General features: G+C 42.7%; 1 protein-coding gene across 1 annotated transcript in view; it reads right to left on the reverse strand.

Annotated features, from left to right (window-relative positions):
* The window catches only part of LOC128689051 (uncharacterized), a 253,388-nt gene that overhangs the window by 51,101 nt on the left and 178,538 nt on the right, over window positions 1-23,749 (reverse strand). The gene's annotated exons all lie outside the window — the stretch shown is intronic.

Genomic DNA, 23,749 nt, shown 5'->3' on the forward strand with positions numbered 1-23,749 from the left:
AAGTAACAGAAGTAAGACAGGAAAGAGAGGGATGGATAGACTGCATCTTCCTGAACTGTATAAAGGCTTTCGACGCAGTACCACACAAGAAACTGGTTAAAAAGTCAGAGGAGCAGGCAGGAAAACGAGGGAAAGTACTGCAATGGACCAGGAATATCTGCAATGAAGGAAACAACGTGTATCGGTACGGGACGAAGTGTCAAAGTGGGTGCTTGTGCTGAGTGGGGCTCCACAAGGGTCAGTCCTAGGTCCAGTGCTGTTTCTTGTATATGTGAATGACATGATGAAAGGAATAGAGTCAGAGATGTTCCTATTTACAGACGATATGAAACTAATGAGGAGAATACAAGCGGACGAAGATCAGGTAGGCATACAAAGGGATCTGGACAGGCTGCAAGCCTGGTCCGACAAATGGCTCCTGGAGTTTAAGCCCAGGAAGTGCAACGTTATGAAGCTTGGGGAAGCAAAGGAGACCCTAGGCGAAGTAGAGCCTAAGATGTCAGAGGCTGCAAAACTCACTCATGGAAAAGAATCTTAGGGTGAGCATCATACCGAGCAGATCTCCTGAGGCGCACATCAACCAAATTTCTGCTGCAGTATACGGGCACCTGGTAAACATGGGAATAGCGTTTTGACATGTAAGTAAGGAGTCATTCACGACACTGTACACCGTGTACGTTAGGCCCATATTGGAGAATGCAGCACCGGTATGGAACCCACACCTCGTCAAACACGTCAGGAAATTAGAGAAAATGCAAAGGTTTGCAACAAGACTAGTCCTGGAGCTGAGGTGCTTGTCCTACGAGAAGAGGTTAAGGGAACTCAACCTGACAACACTGGAGGACAGGAGGGATAAGAGAAACATGATAGCATGTAAAATACAGAGAGGAATTGACAAGTGAATATACACAGAATGTTTCAGAGATGGGACACAGGAAGAAGGGGACACAATTGGAAGTTAGCAACTCAGATTAGTCAGAAAAACTTTAGGCCTTTTAGTGACTAGCGAAGAGGCTGGGCCTGGAGCTGTGAATCGACCCCTGCAGCCACAAATAGGTGAGTACAGACGAGCATGCATGTGCAGACAGTTTTCCGTGGAGCGCTGAAGTGTTTGTCACCAGGTGTGTCTTAAGCTGAGTTTCAGGCAGGATATAGAGCACTGTTTCTTGGAAAACACTTGTGTGCCAGAGTTATTTTTGGCAGTATGTGTGAATATCGGAAAAATTTTGAAGGTGAGAGCGAAGTGAAATATACGTGAAATTAAACATTATGAGTTATTATTGGAGTATGTAGTATGCATATTGGAGTATGCAGCACCAGCATGGGCCAACAGGCTTACTGCAGTGTTCCTCCTTACCAGTCTGGAACCCACACCTATCCAAACACGTACGGAAATTAGAGAAAGTGCAAAGGATTGCAACAAGACTAGTCAATCCAAGAACTACGATGTCGTCTTTCTATCGCTAATGAAAGCCAAGAAGTTGGTCTTTCTGAGATGATCGGGCCAAGTCAGCTGTGATTAAACACCCGATATTATAGATTATTCCGAGAACTGTAACAATTGAATCAAGAGTTGTACCTTTTTACCCAGTTTCCAACAATGGTGATGGTTCAATCTGAAATTAAAAAAAAAAAACAGGCTCTTCAGGACAGAATCAGAATCTACCATTGTCACATTTACCAAGAAATATTGTTCAGGAGCAGTGTCGCCACCTACCATGCTGACGGAACTACAACAAGTATGACCAGTGTACATCTGACTGCACCAGGAAAGACAAGATTTTCTGATCTGTATGTGGCGACGAGGAAAGCCAATTGCGAGAGTCAGGCCATTCCAACATACCTTAACTGCAAAGCTGACTACAGAAATATAGTAACTAAATGCCCCAACAACAGCAACAAATAAAGAAACAACTTACAAACAACAGGAACGCCACTTGTTCGTAAATAACCAGACTTCGTGAGAACACTCAGAAGAGTCTCCAGGTCACTGAACAATCAGGCCAAACTACTACTGCAACTTCACTAGTCCCAACTCCAAACTTCCATGTGATCGCACCGAACAAGATCCTCTCTAGCATCATCCATTCCTACTTAACACAATGTAGTCCGCTAGGCTCTTTCAACACAAAAAAAATCAACTAAATATTTCACCAGAATAACCTCCCAGAAATGGACTTCCAAGAGGACACGCCATCAATTGAAAATTCAAAGTCGTCTGAATCTCACAGTTTAATTTCCAGGCTCCGCTAACAAGTGTACATTTCCTTAGAGTGTCTTCAACAGAGCCTGCCCAGTCCACTGGCCCAGCCTTGACTACAACAGAAACACTGATCATGGAATCTCCCACAGACACAGCATTCACCTAACAACCAACTGCCAGGAGCCTTTCATAATGTAATCTTCCCTGATAACGTTTCGCCCAGGCAGTGGACTTGACCAAGTTACATACAGATCTGAACTAATAAAGCCTACTGTGTGGGCAAAAAATTTTCAATAAAGGAGCGAATTATAATGCATCTGTATTTCTTTTTTCAATCGAGTCGGTATTTTGTACCATTTGACTGAAACCTTCCCTACTGAAGATGATGATGATGACGATGATGACAAAGAAGATGAAGAAGGTTCAAGGAACATGTGTTGGCCAGAAAGATAGTTCAGGGAACATGTATTGGCATGTCACATGTGCAACAGTTGTTTAATCTTTGTATTTGAAAGGTGTTACCTACACAGTAGGCTTCTTCAGTCATATACAAAAGAGACTTAATACAGAGACATCAGAAATAATAGTGCGGTGAAGATGGTGTTATTATTATATCAACCTTGAAGTCGTTCTTGAAACGTGTGAACAGCAAAGATTTCTTTCTTAGCTACATGTAAGTCAACATTGTATAACCTAATCGTATACAATTGTAAGTTGCATGTCAGTGTTTATTTAAATTCTTGTAATGGTTTAATGTATATTGTTATGGAACTGGTTTATACCTTTGATGAGTTCCTAGTTTTTCTACTCCCAGAGCCCGGCCTTGAGCCAGGCTCGTCTTGTGATTGTCTGCTGGTAACCGACTGACCCACATATCCATCACAGCCTGGTTCATCTGGCATCTGCAAAGATTTCCACACTTGCCCCAGCAGTGTTTCTGATATTTTCTGGTATGATGTTGAATAGTCTGGGGCCACGGAAGTTGATACAGTGTTCCCTGACCCTCTGACAATAACAACGAACAAAAGACACGTTGAGGAACAGTCTTGCATGAGAACATCGCTGTCCTCTGTATCGAGCTTCATCAACTTATGATAAAACTGTAAATAGAAAGAAACTTAACCCCAAAATAAGTTAGTACTGCTACATGTGTCTTAATTTCAGATATTGTTTTGAAGAGATACATTCATTGGAGCTCATTCTTCTATATTGCTACATTCTTCATTATATTGTCTCAACTTTTGACTTCGTATTTAGTAATGAAATAAATTTCTTTATGTTACAGCTTGTTTTACAGTCGCTCATCTGTTGAGGAAATGCAATGTAGTTGGATTTCATTTCTTTCCTATAATTACGTATTTAGAAGAAGAAGAAGAAGAAGAAAAAGAAGAAGGGGGAGAAAAAGAAGAAGGAGAGAGAGAGAGAGAGAGAGAGAGAGAGAGAGAGAGAGAGAGAGAGAGAGAGAGATCACCCCGCAAGTACCACACTAGTCACTGCGACAAAAACAACTCTCTTAAGACCCACCGAAGTGGTCAATTCACTTAACCTTTCTAGCCTCTCTGCCTCTCTCTTCCTGTTTTCACTCAACATTTTTCATTGCTCTATCCTATCCCAATCCTTATCCTACCTATTCACGCCATGATTTAATAGCCTTAAGAAAGAAAATTAGCCTGAAAGAAATGCCGACATACAGAGAGACAGAAGAGAAGGAAGCATCGAGACAGTGAAGGACAGGAAGGTGTGGACACCCTGGTGGGTCAAGGTTGTACTGTTAACAAACTTGAATATCTGAACAGCTGCCCATCTTCCCCACTCCTCTCACACTCACTCTCACACTCACTCTCACACTCACTCTCACACTCTCGCAGTCACACTCACAGTCACTCTCACACTCCCTCTCACATCACTCACACTCACTCTCACACTCACTCTCACATTCACTCTCACACTCCCTCTCACATTCACTCTCACATTCACTCTCACACTTACTCTCACACTCACTTTCACATTCACTCTCACATTCACTCTCACACTCGCTCTCACATTCATTCTCACACTCACTCTCACACTCACTCTCACATTCACTCTCACACTCACTCTCACACTCACGCACACAAACACAGTCGCTCACTCTCTCTCTCTCTCTCTCTCTCTCACACACACACACACACACACACACACACACACACACACACACACACGAACACAAACACACACACAGTGCACTTCTAGAGGAGACTAATGCAATGTTTGCAGCCTTCACAGAAACCCACACAAAAGATCACTTTGACAGTGAAATGTGGATAGATGGGTACAACCTTTTTAGATGCGATAGAAAGAGCAGGCAACAAGGGGAGGTTGGCCTGCATGTCAAAGAGTCGCTCATCTGCACGGAGTTGCTGAACACCACAAATGATGTAGTTGAAGTTCTATCAATAAAGATCGAGAACCAAAACCTAGTCATCGTGGTTGTATATAAGCCACCAGTTGCAACCTCACAACAGTTCAAGGAACAGCTACTGAAAATTGATTACTGTCTGGAAAGTCTTCCAGCTCCATCCCCAAACATCTTATTGCTTGGTGATTTTAACTTAAGGCATACAAAATGGAAGAATGTAGCGAATAATGTTACAGCAGAAACAATCCCTGATGGTAGCGCAGATGAAAGGTCACACACACATAAGTTACTAAGTCTCTGCGATAAACACACCTTAAGCCAGCGGATAGTGGAGCCAACGAGACTAGAAAACACACTTGACCTTATCTTTACAAATAATGAGGTCCTGGTAAGAGACAACAATATCAAAAACAACTAATTCCGATCACAATCTAATCGAAGTCCAAACTTACATGCACTGGGGTCCTGATCAGCAGAATGCATGTACTTGTGAAGGTGTCTTTACAAAATACAACTTCAACAACAAGAACATCAACTGGGACCAGGTAAACCATGTCCTAAACGAAACATGTTGGGAAGATGTCTTAAATGACATGGATCCAAACCAGTGCCTTGAAAGGATCAACTTCCTGGCAGCTTATGATGAGGATGGGATGGTCCAGGACTTGTCAAACATAGCTTAAATTCTTCAGTAATTTTATTAATTATATATGAATCTAATTTGCATAACCCTAAACTATTATCCATATTAAAATCAATACTATTTTTATGAAGCTTGATTCAATTATATTTCTCTCAACCAGATTGGTTTAAGATTATATAAATTAGATTCATTTATAATTAATAAAATTTTATCTTTGTAGGATTGTATGGTCCAGCGGGTTAGAGCATCGTGATTTTTCGCTCACCATGAGGCGGACTAAAACAACACGGGTTCTATCCTTGACTAGTCGCAGAGTTGTTATTGGTTAAATACCACTCGTTCTTGGTTACAATAGTATATATATATATATATATATATATATATATATATATATATATATATATATATATGTATGTATGTATGTGTATATATATATATATATATATATATATATATATATATATATATATATATATATATATATATATATATATATATATATATATATATAACGCTGGTTGTTTTCCACCGACGAAGAGTGACCCGAAAAAAGAGGAAACACTTTCGCCATCACTCACTCTATCGCTCCTTGTCTTGCCAGAGGCATATCAATATTGCAGTTCAGATGCCCTTCCAAACTGCAAGTACCCACACCCTTCCTTCAGAGTGCAATTATTGCACTTCTCACCTTTTGTACTCATGTCCGGGTAGCTGGTTTCCCTGAATCCCTTCATAAATGCTCACACTCCAACATCATGCTAGGTTATAAATCCTACTTGCTTCCACTCGCTCCTATCTTAAACGTTGATTCGCGGTTGATGGAAGTTCAAGCCCCTTGCATACAAAGCTTCTTTTACCCCGTCCCTCTTACTGATTTATACGTCCTTCAAATCATCTGGTTCTGCTCCACCTTTTTAAATGTCCAAACCACCTCAAGAACCTCTTTTCAGTTCTCTGGATAATGTTTTTAGTAACCTTGTACCTCCTCCTTGTCTCTAAACTACGAATTCTTTGCATAATATTTACACCACACGTTGCCCTCAGACACGACATCTCCATTGCTTCTAGTCTCTTCCTCGCGCAACATTCACCATCCATGCTGCCTCAAACACATAAGAGCGCTGGCGCCATTATAATCTCAGGCATTCCCCTCTTTACTTCCAACGAAAACGTTCTTTGTCTCCAAAGACTCCTCAGTGCTCCATTTGCCTTATTTCTCTAATCAGTTCTATGATTCATCTAGTTTTTCATAGACCCAAAAGCCGACAAGTCCATTCCCAAATATCTGAACACATTCACTTTCTCCATACCCCCTCTTTCCAGTCTGATGTCTTATCTTTCACTAACTAATTTTTTTGGTACCTTCATCCCTTTTAATTTCCTTCTTTTACACAGCCTGGTTGATCAGACTCCGATCAATCACGAGGCCAAGTCTCAGACCGGGCAGCGGGGGCGTTGTTCTTAAATTACTTATCCACCAAAGAAATTCAATATTATGACCCCACCACAAACTTAGATATCCTATGAAATAATTCACGTCTTCTAAGGACATCGGTTCCTGGATGGCGTGACATATACCAACTACATGAACGCGAGTAGCCTGGGAAGGCAACAGTTGTTTTCCTTCCAATGATTGATATGGATCCCACAAATGAAACTTGTATCTTCAAGTTTGTTTAGAAAGACACGTAAGCAAACACTATGACATATTTATTAGAAAACGTTTCGGTCCTGGGACATTGATCACTTCTAACATACAGAGGTAGAAAGGCATTATATATATAGGCGGAGAGTGAGGTGTGACGCACGTGACCTGAGGAATATCATAAGAACATAAGAATGGAGGAACACTGTAGAAGGCCTACTGGCCCATGCGAGGCAGGTCCTTATCAAAACAACCTCTGCCTATGATGAGGACGGGTAGACGATGAAATCATGTGACTCCTGTGTTGTTGGGTTGGTGGTGCTTAAGTATCATATATGCCAATGTTTTTGAAATTTTGTAGTTTCCAGTGTTGCGTTCTATAGTGTCGGTGACGGCGATTAGTGAGGCTTCTAGGCACCGTCGGCGTCTGAGGTCTGGTTCAGTGAGAACGAGTTGTGCCTCATTCCAGTTCATCAAATGTCCCGTGGAGTCTCTGTGGAGGACACAGGTGTACCTTACATCGTCTCTGTTAGAGGCATTTCGATGCTCATTCAAGCGGACTGCAAGATCTCTGCCTGTCTCTCCTACATATTTCTTGAAACAGAACCCACAGGGGATAGTGTAGACGCCTGCTGTAGAAGTTAGAGGTGTGGGGCTGCGTTTCGTAGTGAGGTCTTTGATAGATGATGTGTTTATGGTGGAAACGTTGATGTTACTCATAGCAAGTGCCCGGCGAGTATTCGTGGCAACATCACCACATGGGAGTGCTATGAACTGCTTAGGGGGCTGTTCCATGGGCGGTTTGTTGAGAATAGCTTGTGCCTTAAGTCTGCAATCTCGGATGAAGAAAGATGGGAACTGAAGACGTGTAAAGGCTTGTGTTATGTAAGTGCATTCTTCTTCTAGAAAACAAGGGCTGGAGATGCGAAGAGCTCTCAAGAAGAAGCCAATGAGGATTCCTCTCTTAGTGCGGGTGTCTTGGTGTGAATACAAGTGTATAAGATCGTCCTTGTTGGTAGGTTTTCTATACACTTTGAAGAGAAGTTTGTCACTGTCGGGAGATCTGCTTACGTGTCTTTCTAAACCAACTTGTCGGTATTTATTACCAAGGTTTATACCATCTTCAAGTTTATATTTTGTTGCTGATCATGCTAGCAGTTATGGGCAGTCAACTGTACTCACATTTGATCAGCCTCTTTTCTTTAAAGCTCTTGCATTAATAATGAACCACAAAACATCCCTCAAAAGAAAGTTATATTTAGATTTAGAGGCCTGAAAATGCTATGAAGCATTGCAAGGGCCATTCGCGGCCATCTGATCATACACTCTGTGCTCAGAACAGTTCTAGCAAGGAAAGCATTATGTTCACAAGAAGAGGCAGCTAGTGATGATTTGACTGAAGTCCGCTCTTTGCTTGGTAGCTTACTATCAGGAGACATGTCTCTTGAAGAATTTTCCATTATAAGTTATCCACCGAATTCAGTCCAAGATAAACAATCTCACAGTTGAGTTGTAAACATGTAGGATTGAAGGATTATGGATACATAATGGATAATGTGGATAATGTCACCCCGTATATGTGCCCAGATAAACAATGCAGGAGTTTCTAGTATCTGCTACACAAAGAGTAACATGTTACAGTGATAGCTGTAAGAATTAGACGAGACCGAGACAATGAAGACAAAAAGTTTTTGAATATGTACAGTGGCGTAACTTCTGACTCAGATATGCCTGAAAATATTGGCAAGAGTATACTGGATGAAATGACTGATAAGACGGCTACTGAGCTCACTTTCAGAATGAACAAACACGTAAAGCCAATCAAAACTGTGCAAGCTATTTAAGCAAAACAAGATTCATTCATCTTAGAACCTGAACTCTTCTTCCAGCGCTTGTTGCCCTGTGCTCAGACAGTTGGTCTTGATCTACACGAACTGTTCACTTATGAATTATGCACGTTTCCAGCTTCAAAGTTTAATCAACAAGGATTTATGAGGGAAGCACGTAAATCTCAGTTAATGGATTATAAAAACAGTCTAGTCAGTGATGATATGAATATGCCAGGTGAAGTACATTTAATCACTGACGGTGGTTCTTCACAATATGGCTTACCCTGGGGTTTCAAACAAAATTTTGATGACGTGTATATACACTTGTGTAGAATATGTCTTGAGAAATCATGGCAAACCAACTATTGTGTCTGGTGGAGTGCTATGACAATGTATCTACTACAGATCAAACTCACACACGGAATATAGTAGGGGAACCAAAGAACCAGTTTTTGTCCCTCAACCACTGTTACCTGGTTACCTGGAGGTTATTCCGGGGATCAACGCCCCCGCGGCCCGGTCCATGACCAGGCCTCCCGATGGATCAGGGCCTGATCAACCAGGCTGTTACTGTTGGCCGCACGCAGTCCAACGTACGAGCCACAGCCCGGCTGATCCGGCACTGACTTTAGGTATCTGTCCAGCTCTCTCTTGAAGGCAGCCAGGGGTTTATTGGTAATTCCCCTAATGCTTGATGGGAGGCTGTTGAACAGTCTTGGGCCCCGGACACTCATGGTGTTTTCCCTTAGTGTACCAATGGCGCCCCTACTTTTAATTAGGGGCATTTTGCATCGCCTGCCCAGTCTTATACTTTCGTAGGGAGTGATTTCAGTGTGCAGATTTGGGACCATTCCTTCCAGGATTTTCCAAGTGTAGATTATGATATGTCTCTCTCTCCTGCGTTCCAACGAGTACAAGTCAAGTGCTTCCAAGTGTTCCCAGTAGTTGAGGTGCTTGATAGAACTTATATATGCAGTAAAGGATCTCTGTACACTCTCTAGACCTGCAATTTCACCTGCTTTGAACGGAGTTGTTAATGTACAGCAGTATTCCAGCCTAGAGAGAACAAGTGATTTGAAAAGGATCATCATTGGCCTGGCATCTCTCGTTTTGAACGTTCTCATTATCCATCCTATCATTTTCTTTGCACGTGCGATCGTGGCACTGTTGTGATCATTGAAAGTGAGATCCTCAGACATTACTACTCCCAGGTCCCTTACATTATTTTTCCGCTCTATTGTATGGCCAGAGTTTGTAGTATACTCTGTAGTAATGCTCTTTAGACTGTGGGTCTAAAGAAAGACCAATTTGTTGCAGTTATGAAAATAAGCAGATCATTCATAAAATATCTTTCTGATAAGTTTCAGGCAGCCGGGTGTCTCGTTAAGCAAGCAAGAGGTGAAGTTGAGGGTCTTACCATCAATGAAGGTGTAGCTTCAACTAGTGAGTTTACCACAGCCAGTGCAGACACTGTACTTTCCATCTCCAGGACTCAAGTCCGGCCTGCCGTTTCCCTGAATCTCTTCATAAATGCTACCTTGCTCACACTCCAACAGCACGTCCAGTCCTTAAAACCATTTGTCTCCATTCGCTCTTATCTAAAACACCCATACATGCTTGCTGGAAGTCCAAGCCCCTCGAGCAAAAAACCTCCTTTATCCCCCTCCCTCCAACCTAAGCTAGGCCTACCCCTACTCTGCCTTCCCTCCACTACACTCTCAAAGTCATTCTATTTTGTTCCATTCTCTCTACATGTCCAAATCACCTCAATAACCCCTCCTCAGTCCTCTGGATAAGAGTTCTGATAATCCTGCACCTCTTTCTAATTTCCAAACTACGAAATCTCGGCATTATATTCACACTACACATTGCCCTCAGACACGACATCTCTACTGCCTCCAGCCTTCTCCCTGTTGCAACATTCACCACCCATTCTTCACACCCATATAAGAGCGATGGTATAACTATACTTTCATACATTCCCCTATTTGCTTCCATGGTCAAAGTTCATTGTCTCCACAGACTCCTAAGTCCGCCACTCACCTTTTTTCCCTCATCAGTTCTATGATTCACCTCATCCTTCATAGACCCATCTGCTGATACGTCCACTCCTAAATATCTGAATACATTCACCTCCTCCATACTCTCTCCCTCCAATCTGATATCCACTCTTCAGTCACTTAATTTTTTTATCCTCATCACCTTAGTCTTTCCAATATTCACTTTCAATTTTCTTCTTTTACATACCTTACCAAACTCATTCACCAACCTCTGGAACTTCTGTTCAGAATCTCCCAAGAGCACAGTGTCATCAGCAAAGAGCAACCGTGACAACTCCCACTTTGTGTTAGATTCTTCATCTTTAAACTCCACACCTCTTGCCAACACCCTCGCATTTACTTCTCTTACAAACCCATCTATAAATATATTGAACAACCACGGTGACATCATACATCCTTGTCTAAGGCCTTCTTATACTGTGAAAAAATCTCCCTCCCTCTTACATACTCTAACCTCCTATTCCATACATTTGCAACATCTGCCACATTACCCCCCTGTCCCCACACGATATTCGGTTGTGATATGACTTCTAAACTCTTCTCAACAGGAAAAACCGATGCCATCAAAATGCTTAAACAAAATGAAACCTTCAGCACACAAGCTTCTAGATACAATGGGATTATTCGAGTAGGGGCACGATGCGGTAGCGTCATGTCAGGGAAGACCAGGTGAAACACTAAATCAAATTCGACTACGAATATTTACAGAAAAAGCAACAAAATCATCTTTTCTTGTATAACAGAGGACGCTGCCAGTTTCTTAGTCTGCGAGTTTTTTGACATCAACTGATTTACTGCACAAACTTTGATGATACTGCCTCTAGCACTCCTCACAGCGCTTTCTACCTCTCTCTCTCTTGCTACTCTATACCCCTGCACTGTCACCTGGCCAGCTTCGCTGTATGACCCTTGTAGGTCTAGCGCTTCATTTTGATTATAATAATAATTAGTCTGCGAGTTTATCAAGTGCAGAGCTTAATGAGAATGGAATTAGACCCCCTCTAGTAGGATTGGAAACTGCAGCAAGATAAGCTAGAACTGGTAAAAAAATGTCTAAAGCAGCGACTCCTGAGCATCTGCTTAAATTCATTAAATGTAGCTTCACTAAAACTTAATGTACAACACTGTAATATACGCAACAAGCAGAAAATTGTGAGTACGAGCGCGTGTACACCGCGTGTACACTACCGTCTTCCTACCTGAAGTTTACGGAGAGGGTGTTCCGGGGGTCAAAGCCCCCGAACCAGGCTGTTACCGCTGGCCGCACGGAATCTAATGTACGAACCACACCCCAACTGACCAGCTACTGACTTTAGGTGCCTGTCCTGCTTCCTCGTGAAGACCTCCCTTACGTATGCTGGGAGGTAGTTGAAGAGTCTTAGTGTACTCATTGCACTCCTGCTTTTCATTGGGGGGGGGGAATGTTGCTTTCTTTGCGAGTTTTTTGCTTTCGAGGGAGTGATTGCAGTTCCCCAGAGATACCCATGGAAGATTAGATAAAATTCGTTTTCGTTATATACAAATAAGAATATTTTAGTTTTGTACTGAACTGCACTTAATATGGAAATAAACTTTTAAAAATTATATTTGTGTATTTGTTTATACCACAAGAAACAAAAAAATGCAGAATGCCATCCAGTATATTATAAAACTATACACTTATATTACAATATAACAACAGTGTCACTGACATGGCTTTGCGTGATTGATAAGTCGTCCGTCAGGTGACCCAGTTGGTAACGCACTCGCCTTATATACTGAGTGTCCGTGGTTCAATCCCCGGCATAGGTGAAAACTCTGAGCATGTTTCCTTATATCTGCTATCCCTGTTCACCTATCAGTAAGTAGGTACCTGATGGAGATAAATGGTATATAAAAATGACAATGTGGAGAAATAATTTAAACAGAGCAACGGTTTTTATAACACAAATAAATACCTTGCCAGGAAGCTTCTTCCCCGCTACCGTACGTAACAACGTACACACTCGCCCGTCCCGTGCACGTCTCTGTGTCTGTCTCAAATTTAACCTAACCAAAATCCTTCTCCTGACTAGCCACAATGTATATACTCATGTATTCTTAAAAATAATTAACATTTATGGGTCATTTATATGGGGTTTCGGACACCATTAATATAAACCGCCAATTTACGAACTTTAAACTTATGCGGCTTTTGTCATTCTGTCCTGGAGATCATATATATAGTAGCAGAATGACTGGTCATTCTGCTGGAACAAATTAATGTCCTCAGTATCATTTGCACTAAGAATATTGAGGTATAATTATTTTTCGGTAATAGTTTTCAAGTGTGTATGTGTGTGTGTGTGTGTGTGTGTGTGTGTACTCACCTAGTTGTACTCACCTAGTGGAGGTTGCGGGGGTCGAGTCCGAGCTCCTGGCCCCGCCTCTTCACTGATCGCTACTAGGTCACTCTCCCTGAGCCGTGAGCTTTATCATACCTCTGCTTAAAGCTATGTATGGATCCTGCCTCCACTACATCGCTTCCCAAACTATTCCACTTACTGACTACTCTGTGGCTGAAGAAATACTTCCTAACATCCCTGTGATTCATCTGTGTCTTCAGCTTCCAACTGTGTCCCCTTGTTACTGTGTCCAATCTCTGGAACATCCTGTCTTTGTCCACCTTGTCAATTCCTCTCAGTATTTTGTATGTCGTTATCATGTCCCCCCTATCTCTCCTGTCCTCCAGTGTCGTCAGGTTGATTTCCCTTAACCTCTCCTCGTAGGACATACCTCTTAGCTCTGGGACTAGTCTTGTTGCAAACCTTTGCACTTTCTCTAGTTTCTTCACGTGCTTGGCTAGGTGTGGGTTCCAAACTGGTGCCGCGTACTCCAATATGAGCCTAACATACACGGTGTACAGGGTCCTGAATGATTCCTTATTAAGATGTCGGAATGCTGTTCTGAGGTTTGCTAGGCGCCCATATGCTGCAGCAGTTATTTGGTTGATGTGCGCTTCAGGAGATGTGCCTGGTGTTATACTCACCCCAAGATCTTTTTCCTTGAGTGAGGTTTGTAGTCTCTGACCCCCTAGACTGTACTCCGTCTGCGGCCTTCTTTGCCCTTCCCCAATCTTCATGACTTTGCACTTGGTGGGATTGAACTCCAGGAGCCAATTGCTGGACCAGGTCTGCAGCCTGTCCAGATCCCTTTGTAGTTCTGCCTGGTCTTCGATCGAGTGAATTCTTCTCATCAACTTCACGTCATCTGCAAACAGGGACACCTCAGAGTCTATTCCTTCCGTCATGTCGTTCACAAATACCAGAAACAGCACTGGTCCTAGGACTGACCCCTGCGGGACTCCGCTGGTCACAGGTGCCCACTCTGACACCTCGCCACGTACCATGACTCGCTGCTGTCTTCCTGACAAGTATTCCCTGATCCATTGTAATGCCTTCCCTGTTATCCCTGCTTGGTCCTCCAGTTTTTGCACCAATCTCTTGTGTGGAACTGTGTCAAACGCCTTCTTGCAGTCCAAGAAAATGCAATCCACCCACCCCTCTCTCTCTTGTCTTACTGCTGTCACCATGTCATAGAACTCCAGTAGGTTTGTGACACAGGATTTCCCGTCCCTGAAACCATGTTGACTGCTGTTGATGAGATCATTCCTTTCTAGGTGTTCCACCACTCTTCTCCTGATAATCTTCTCCGTGATTTTGCATACTATACATGTCAGTGACACTGGTCTGTAGTTTAATGCTTCATGTCTGTCTCCTTTTTTAAAGATTGGGACTACATTTGCTGTCTTCCATGCCTCAGGCAATCTCCCTGTTTCGATAGATGTATTGAATATTGTTGTTAGGGGTACACATAGCGCCTCTGCTCCCTCTCTCAATACCCATGGGGAGATGTTATCTGGCCCCATTGCCTTTGAGGTATCTAGCTCACTCAGAAGCCTCTTCACTTCTTCCTCGGTTGTGTGCACTGTGTCCAGCACTAGGTGGTGTGCCCCACCTCTCCGTCTTTCTGGAGTCCCTTCTGTCTCCTCTGTGAACACTTCTTTGAATCTCTTGTTGAGTTCTTCACATACTTCACGGTCATTTCTTGTTGTCTCTCCTCCTTCCTTCCTTAGCCTGATTACCTGGTCCTTGACTGTTGTTTTCCTCCTGATGTGGCTGTACAACAGTTTCGGGTCAGATTTGGCTTTCGCTGCTATGTCATTTTCATATTGTCTTTGGGCCTCCCTTCTTATCTGTGCATATTCGTTTCTGGCTCTACGACTGTTCTCCTTATTCTCCTGGGTCCTTTGCCTTCTATATTTCTTCCATTCCCTAGCACACTTGGTTTTTGCCTCCCTGCACCTTTGGGTAAACCATGGGCTCATCCTGGCTTTTTCATTAATCCTGTTACCCTTGGGTACAAACCTCTCCTCAGCCTCCTTGCATTTTGTTGCTACATATCCCATCATCTCATTAACTGGCTTCCCTGCCAGTTCTCTGTCCCACTGAACCCCGTTCAGGTAGTTCCTCATTCCTGTGTAGTCCCCTTTCTTGTAGTTTGGCTTCATTCGTCCTGGCCTTCCTGCTTCTCCCTCCACTTGTAGCTCTACTGTGTATTCGAAGCTTAAAACCACATGGTCACTGGCCCCATGGGGTCTTTCATATGTGATGTCCTCGATATCTGCACTACTCAAGGTGAATACTAAGTCCAGCCTTGCTGGTTCATCCTCTCCTCTCTCTCTTGTAGTGTCCCTTACGTGTTGGCACATGAAGTTTTCCAGTACCACCTCCATCATCTTAGCCCTCCATGTATCTTGGCCCCCATGTGGGTCCAAGTTCTCCCAATCGATCTCCTTGTGGTTAAAGTCACCCATGATCAGGAGCTTTGCCCTGCATGCATGAGCTCTTCTGGCCACTCTAGCCAGTGTGTCAACCATCGCTCTATTGCTCTCGTCGTACTCTTGCCTTGGCCTCCTGCTGTTCTGTGGTGGGTTATACATCACTGCTATTACCACCTTGGGACCTCCAGAGTGAAGTGTTCCCACTATGTAATCACTTTCTTCTCCGCTGTCTCCTCTCTCCAGCTCATCAAAATTCCAGCGATTTTTGATCAGCAACGCCACTCCTCCACCCCCCCTGTTCCCTCTGTCTTTCCTCAGGATTTGGTATCCCATTGGAAAGATGGCATCTGTTATCATACCTGTAAGCTTGGTTTCTGTGAGAGCTATGATGTCCGGTGATGCTTCTTTGACTCTTTCATGCCACTCCTCCCACTTATTTGTTATTCCATCAGCGTTTGTGTACCATACCTTCAGTTTCCTTTCCAGCACTGTGGTTTGGGGGGCCTGTGAGGGTGGGAGACCTGGTGGCATACTGTGGGATTCTATAGCTCGGTGTTGGGTGGAGGCTGTGGGTATGGATTGTAGTGTGTGTTGGGATGGTGTGATAGGTTGTATGGTTCTGAGAGTAGTTGTGTGTGGGCTTGCCCTTGCTGTTCTGTTCTGCTCTGACTGACCTCTGCTGGTTCCCTCCTTGTCTCTTTTCCTAGCTCCTTTCGCTTTTTTGTCCTCTCCCTCAGCTGCTGTCGTTCTGATTTTGTTCTGTCTCTGTCTAGGAACACCCTCTTGTACTCTTCCGAGTATTTCAATCGTGGTTTCTCTTGGAGGATCCTGTTCCGCACTGTTTCCATCCTGAGAATCAGCTTGATTGGTCGGTTTCTCCCCTTCGAGTACCCCCCTATTCTCTGAAAATTTACAATCTCGTCCATCTCTTCACCTATTTCCGTGATGATTTTCTCAATCTCCTTTCTTTCTTCCTGCTGCCTTTCAGTGTGTGTCCTTTCCTCTCTCTCCTGAAGCCCATGGATAAACACTGATTTTGCCCTTTCTTCCTCCCATTGCCTCACCCTCTGTGACTCTGGATCCTGCCTGTATGTGGTCAGTTTCTCCCTTGATTTTTCCAGTGGCTCTTGATAGCCTTGTTGTGCCTCAGCATTCGACCTATCACCCTCTCCATCTGCAATCAGCTGATCTTCCCTTTCACTCCTTGGTCCTCCTTGGCAGACTGATGTGACCTTAGCATAATTCATAATTCCTTCCTTCCTGTTCGGCCTCGCAGCTTCATATGCTGTGTCTTCTCTGGTCACTGCCCCTGTAACTCGCTTCAGCCTATTTATCTCAACTTCTAGGACCCTTATCTTGGCTACTGTGTGTGTGTGTGTGTGTGTGTGTGTGTGTGTGTGTGTGTGTGTGTATGTGTGTGTGTGCGTGTATATATATATATATATATATATATATATATATATATATATATATATATATATATATATATATATATATATATATATATATATATATATATATATATATATATATATATATATATATATATATATATATATATATATTCTCCATGGGGAAGTGGAACAGAATTCTTCCTCCATAAGCCATGCGTTTTGTAAGAGGCGACTAAAATGCCGGGAGCAAGGGGCTAGTAACCTCTTTTCCTGTATTTATTACTAAATGTAAAAGGAGAAACTTTTGTTTATCCTTTTGGGCCACCCCGCCTCGGTGGGATACGGCCGGTGTGTTGAAAGAATATATATATTATAATAAAAGGTACCACGTGTAGAACTTTACTGGGGACCCTCATCCTCAGAGAAGACAATAAACGTACCTCAGGGAAAATTCAAGGTTCTCCCCGGAGCTGTTTGAATATTTTCTTCTACCACCTCTTATAATTTATATGATATATGTACTTTATTAATAGACAGAATACACTGATAGAAAACACAAACATGAATACATTGGTAAAATATATTAAAGGTTATGAATTTCCTCCAGCTCCTCCGAAGCCGGACGCAAGCATTTTCCCTTTGGGTGGCCATGCTGAGGCGCTGGAATAATGTAAGTGGCTGCCCTTGGGTCCCTGGTGGTGTCGATGAGTCTGGAACCCAGTTCTTTAAGGAATAGTGTGGCATGTTTTCCTCATGATCCCAAGGTCTCTGATACCACTGGGACAAATTGATACTGTTGGCTTATGTCCCTGTACTTGCCGAACTTGTATTCCTCCCTGTGGTCAGAAGCTCCTCCCTGTCGCCTGACACTGTCATGGATATAGGTGTCAGCCAGTGTGGACACACAAATATTGTCCCATGCTAAGAGCTTGCCATTCTTCCAAGGATAGATGGTGATCCTGTCGGGGCAGTTTGCTGGGCTGTGGGTATTGTTGGCTGCTAGTGATCGAGGCTACCTCTCGGCTGGGCATCCAGCTGTAGCAAGGGTTCTCTTTATGATATCGTTGACCTCATTGTGTCTTGCATGCCAGCCCTTGGTTTTGGAACAGTTAAGACCATATAGACCATATTGGTCGGCATGCACATCGTTACAAATACACGTATATTCTGTGTGAATTGGGGCAGCAAGGCGCAGAGCCACTGTAATACAGAGGGCCTTAGGGTCGAGGCACGTTCCCATTGCTGATATGGGAACTGTTTGGAGGAAATCCCTGGAGTGATGTGCACTCACAGCCTGGAGACAGGCAGTCTCCCTGTCTGATGTTGCAGCCCTGAGCATGTTGGCAAGAACCTTTTCAGCGAAGGGGCCATCCCAGCTTGATTGTTTGTAAGCCAGTGCTGCACTAAGGTTTGATGCTGGAGCAGAAAGAGTCTCTTATCCAGTGATGGCACTGGCATAGTTAAGGCACTGTATTCCTGCTGAGTCACTGAGGTTATCAGGAAGAATTTATCTCAAAAACTCGTTTGATGCTATGGAAGAGGATAGGAAAGCTGGCAGGGCAATCTGGGAAGATCTGCATACTCCCAGCCCCCCAAGCCTGACCGGCAGTGAGGCTTGCAACCACTGCCCATCTTCAAGGGAAAGATTCAATACACTCTCTAGCATGGTCTTAAAGAGAGAGTCATATTCCTTGAGTTTTGGACTGCTGAAGGCTGGGGAGCATCTCAGAAAGTAGGTAAGTTTTGGGATTGACAGGCACCTGGTGAGTAGGTAGAAGGCATCGTGTGTCAATGTCTTTCATCCTGCCTTCCATCGTCCAGAGGTCTGAGACTTTTTTTTTTGTAGGATCAGATCGATGGCATTGGACCCAAGAGGAGCACCAAGGAGAGTGCTATTGGCTGGATCAATGGCTCGTGCTCCTGGTAAAATGGCGCTAATATTCTGGATCAACTGTCGATTGGTAGAAACTATTTCACATTTGGTGGGATTTAAAGAAAGGCCCAGGCTTTCTCCTATGATTTTAATTTTTCTGATGTCCTCTAGGAGAGATTCTGTTGTCCCAGCTAGGGTGCGATCATCCAAGGACCAGACATTGAGCTCACTGGAGAGTGCTTCTGTAACATCCTTGATCACCAAACAGAATAGAAGGGGGCAAGAGGGTCCCCCTGTTGCACACCCTCACATGAGTCAATTTCATGGTTCCCAAACAATAGTTTAGAAGTCACACTGTAGCACGATTCTATGAAGGTATTGTGACCCCTGAATTGGTCACAATGTATATAATGTATATTACCTGTTCATATAATTTTATATTGCCTATAATTGTGATATTAGCTAAATCGTAAATATATTGCTTTTTATTATTATTTGACTTAGTTATATTATTAGGTAGGATGTAACATTTATATATTATTCAGTGCTCATAGTTCGAGTGTTAAGTAGCTGACAGCATTGTCTAACTATCACTCCGCTTGTTTCCCTGGCGGCTTCTCTGTGTTGCTGGGCAGCAGCAGTCCACGGAGAGTCATGTGATTGGGGGGGGTGAACACACCTCACCTGGAGTAGTCTGCCTGGCCTGTGCTGCTTTTTGTCAGTTTGACGTTGCTTCTAACAAGAGGTCCCTCTCCAGCTCTACATTGCGGGCCCTTGTTGGAAGATCGTCTCTGTCGCTTTCTTGTTGTTGGTTCTGTGTAACTCTGTTCACAGAACATAGCCTAGACTTATTGATTTTCGACGTTGTACTGAGGTTGTGTGTCTCATAGACACTCTGAGAAACTCAGGTCCTGAGCTGTAGCTTCTGACCTAATTTGTACTGGTATCTGTGTACTGTCACAGTCGGGGATTTCCTAATGCTGAACTTAGATTCAGTAGTATGGGAGTTTTGTGACTTTTGTGGAGGATCTGCAGATGGTCCCTACTAAGTGTCGTTATATTAACTCCTTGTTCCTGATTCTGTGTCGCTGTTGTTATATTACTGCTCAGCTTATCAGTCATTTTATTGTTCAAGCAAGCTGTTCTGATTGCCAGGTTGGTCAAGAAGTTAGTTTATGTGAGGACTTTTAGTCAGTCACTGGTTAAGTCTAGTCGAGTCTTGAGACATAGCGAACTACTTAGAGCACTTACACACATACACACAAACTTACTTGTATATATTTGTACTATGTTATTAAATGATAACAATGTACCAGACGGTACTTAAAAGCCATAAAGACGTGATATGTGCCTTCAGCACAATACTACCGTACACGAGAAAGTGTAGGAACTTGTATCCTATATTATATTCAATTGATTACTTTAATTTACTTTGATAATATACGCCCTGACAACTTTGTTATTAATAAACTTGTTAAATTTTAATTTCTTTAGTTAGTAGCCTACCAGTTGTAATCCTGAATCACTACTGAATCTTACTAAATTCTAATGGATAATTGGACCAGGATACTGACTACTTGTTACAAAAGCCCAGTAACAGGCTGGATGCTAGAAGGACAGTCCTTTCTAGTATTCACTGGAGATCTCTATTATTATTAGAAATCGCGTTTTTTGTAACAGAAGGGATAAAGGGAGGGGAAGTTTCTATAAACTGCTTGGAGAGCAGCATCCCTTTTGACTGAGTTGAAAGCGTTGGCAAAGTCCAATTTAACAAAGGCTTTTTCATCGGACATATTTTTGATATATACTCGTGCTGCGTGGGCAGCTGCTTCACAGCCCTGTTGAACACCAAAACCGAGCTGAGTTGGATTCAGCATTGCAGCAGCTTCTTGACTCACCATTCTTACCGCAGCCTTGGCGACTAGGCGCCGAAGGGTGTTACCCACTGCAATGGATCTGATTCCTCCATCCTTTTTCCTGTGGGCACACAATGAGGCACAAAAGAAAAGGAGTCTAATGGCCTCTGGGACACTGCCAGCCAGGAGGTTGGAAAATTTGGTGAGTTCAGACAGCAGCCTCTCTGAAACATCACTAAGTGCTGGATTGAGCATTTGTTTCAAGTGTTGAGGCCATAAACCGGTGAAACCTCCTGCTGAGCCCTGTGGAAATGACATAGCAGCTTTATACACCTCAGCATCCTGTGAGGTTAGTGTTCTTCGCCTGCTGCAATGTCAGGGAGGTCAATGTTGGTACTGGGAGCCCTGGGTGGATGTTTGTCCTTCAGAGCTTGAGCCGTGCTGACGTCCTTGGGAGCGATGGTATCCTCACTGGATATAAACCTCAGAGCTCCAATAGTATTACCCACTTCTATTGTTTTTGCTAATTTGGGCTCTGATTTATATATATATATATATATATATATATATATATATATATATATATATATATATATATATATATATATGTCGTGCCGAATATGTAAAACTGGTCAATTAGCAAGAACTCATTTAAAATTAAGTCTTTTCTAAAATTTTCTCTTATACGTTTAAAGACATATTTTTTCATTAATGTTAATGTAAAAATTTTTAATTTTGCACCAAAAGAATCTTAGAAAACTTACATAACCTTATTATAACAAGAGCAATTAATTTTAGCGTAACCCAACTAAATATATTTTAAATACGTTTACAATAATTTAGTACTAAACAAACACAATCAAATATATTTTTTTCGTTAGGTTCAGAATGATTTTGGCGAAATTATTGCATACACAAATTTTCACTTGTCCTATATGGCAAGATGAGCGTTGCTATTTAAGCCAAGATCGCAAGTTCTGCCTATTCGGCAAGACATATATATATATATATATATATATGTCGTGCCGAATATGTAAAACTGGTCAATTAGCAAGAACTCATTCTCTGATCTCTGGCTGAAGGAGACTCGAACCTACGAGCCTTAGGACAAGGTACGCAGTGCATTACCAATCTACCCACGCTGGACAATACCTTGGCGAATTCCTTGCATTGTTAAAATCTCTAGTAAGGCTGATGCATGCAGGGGATGAGATGAAAAGCTGTAAGCCTTCTCCCTGAAATCTGGCTGCCTTGGATCAAACGTGTAGCGCAAGCTACACGCCAAGGTATTGTCCAGTGTGGGTAGATTGGTAAAGCACTGCATACCTTGTCGTAAGGTTCGTAGGTTCGAGTCTCCTTCAGCCAGAGATCAGTGTTTATATATATATATATATATATATATATATATATATATATATATATATATATATATATATATATATATATATATATATATATATATAGTTTTGGAGTGGTTGGTGCAATTATTTAATAAATGTATGGAAGAGGGTAAGGTACCTAGGGATTGGCAGAGAGCATGCATAGTTCCTTTGTATAAAGGCAAAGGGGATAAAAGAGAGTGCAAAAATTATTGGGGGATAAGTCTGCTGAGTATACCTGGTAAAGTGTATGGTAGAGTTATTATTGAAAGAATTAAGAGTAAGACGGAGAATAGGATAGCAGATGAACAAGGAGGCTTTAGGAAAGGTAGGGGGTGTGTGGACCAGGTGTTTACAGTGAAACATATAAGTGAACAGTATTTAGATAAGGCTAAAGAGGTCTTTGTGGCATTTATGGATTTGGAAAAGGCGTATGACAGGGTGGATAGGGGGGCAATGTGGCAGATGTTGCAAGTGTATGGTGTAGGAGGTAGGTTACTGAAAGCAGTGAAGAGTTTTTACGAGGATAGTGAGGCTCAAGTTAGAGTATGTAGGAAAGAGGGAAATTATTTCCCAGTAAAAGTAGGCCTTAGACAAGGATGTGTGATGTCACCGTGGTTGTTTAATATATTTATAGATGGGGTTGTAAGAGAAGTAAATGCGAGGGTCTTGACAAGAGGCGTGGAGTTAAAAGATAAAGAATCACACACAAAGTGGGAGTTGTCACAGCTACTCTTTGCTGATGACACTGTGCTCTTGGGAGATTCTGAAGAGAAGTTGCAGAGATTGGTGGATGAATTTGGTAGGGTGTGCAAAAGAAGAAAATTAAAGGTGAATACAGGAAAGAGTAAGGTTATGAGGATAACAAAAAGATTAGGTGATGAAAGATTGAATATCAGATTGGAGGGAGAGAGTATGGAGGAGGTGAATGTATTCAGATATTTGGGAGTGGACGTGTCAGCGGATGGGTCTATGAAAGATGAGGTGAATCATAGAATTGATGAGGGAAAAAGAGTGAGTGGTGCACTTAGGAGTCTGTGGAGACAAAGAACTTTGTCCTTGGAGGCAAAGAGGGGAATGTATGAGAGTATAGTTTTACCAACGCTCTTATATGGGTGTGAAGCATGGGTGATGAATGTTGCAGCGAGGAGAAGGCTGGAGGCAGTGGAGATGTCATGTCTGAGGGCAATGTGTGGTGTGAATATAATGCAGAGAATTCGTAGTTTGGAAGTTAGGAGGAGGTGCGGGATTACCAAAACTGTTGTCCAGAGGGCTGAGGAAGGGTTGTTGAGGTGGTTCGGACATGTAGAGAGAATGGAGCGAAACAGAATGACTTCAAGAGTGTATCAGTCTGTAGTGGAAGGAAGGCGGGGTAGGGGTCGGCCTAGGAAAGGTTGGAGGGAGGGGGTAAAGGAGGTTTTGTGTGCGAGGGGCTTGGACTTCCAGCAGGCGTGCGTGAGCGTGTTTGATAGGAGTGAATGGAGACAAATGGTTTTTAATACTTGACGTGCTGTTGGAGTGTGAGCAAAGTAACATTTATGAAGGGGTTCAGGGAAACCGGCAGGCCGGACTTGAGTCCTGGAGATGGGAAGTACAGTGCATGCACTCTGAAGGAGGGGTGTTAATGTTGCAGTTTAAAAACTGAAGTGTAAAGCACCCTTCTGGCAA

This window comes from Cherax quadricarinatus, chromosome 21 (assembly GCF_038502225.1).
Source record: "Cherax quadricarinatus isolate ZL_2023a chromosome 21, ASM3850222v1, whole genome shotgun sequence".
NCBI classification, from domain to species: Eukaryota; Metazoa; Arthropoda; class Malacostraca; order Decapoda; family Parastacidae; genus Cherax; species Cherax quadricarinatus.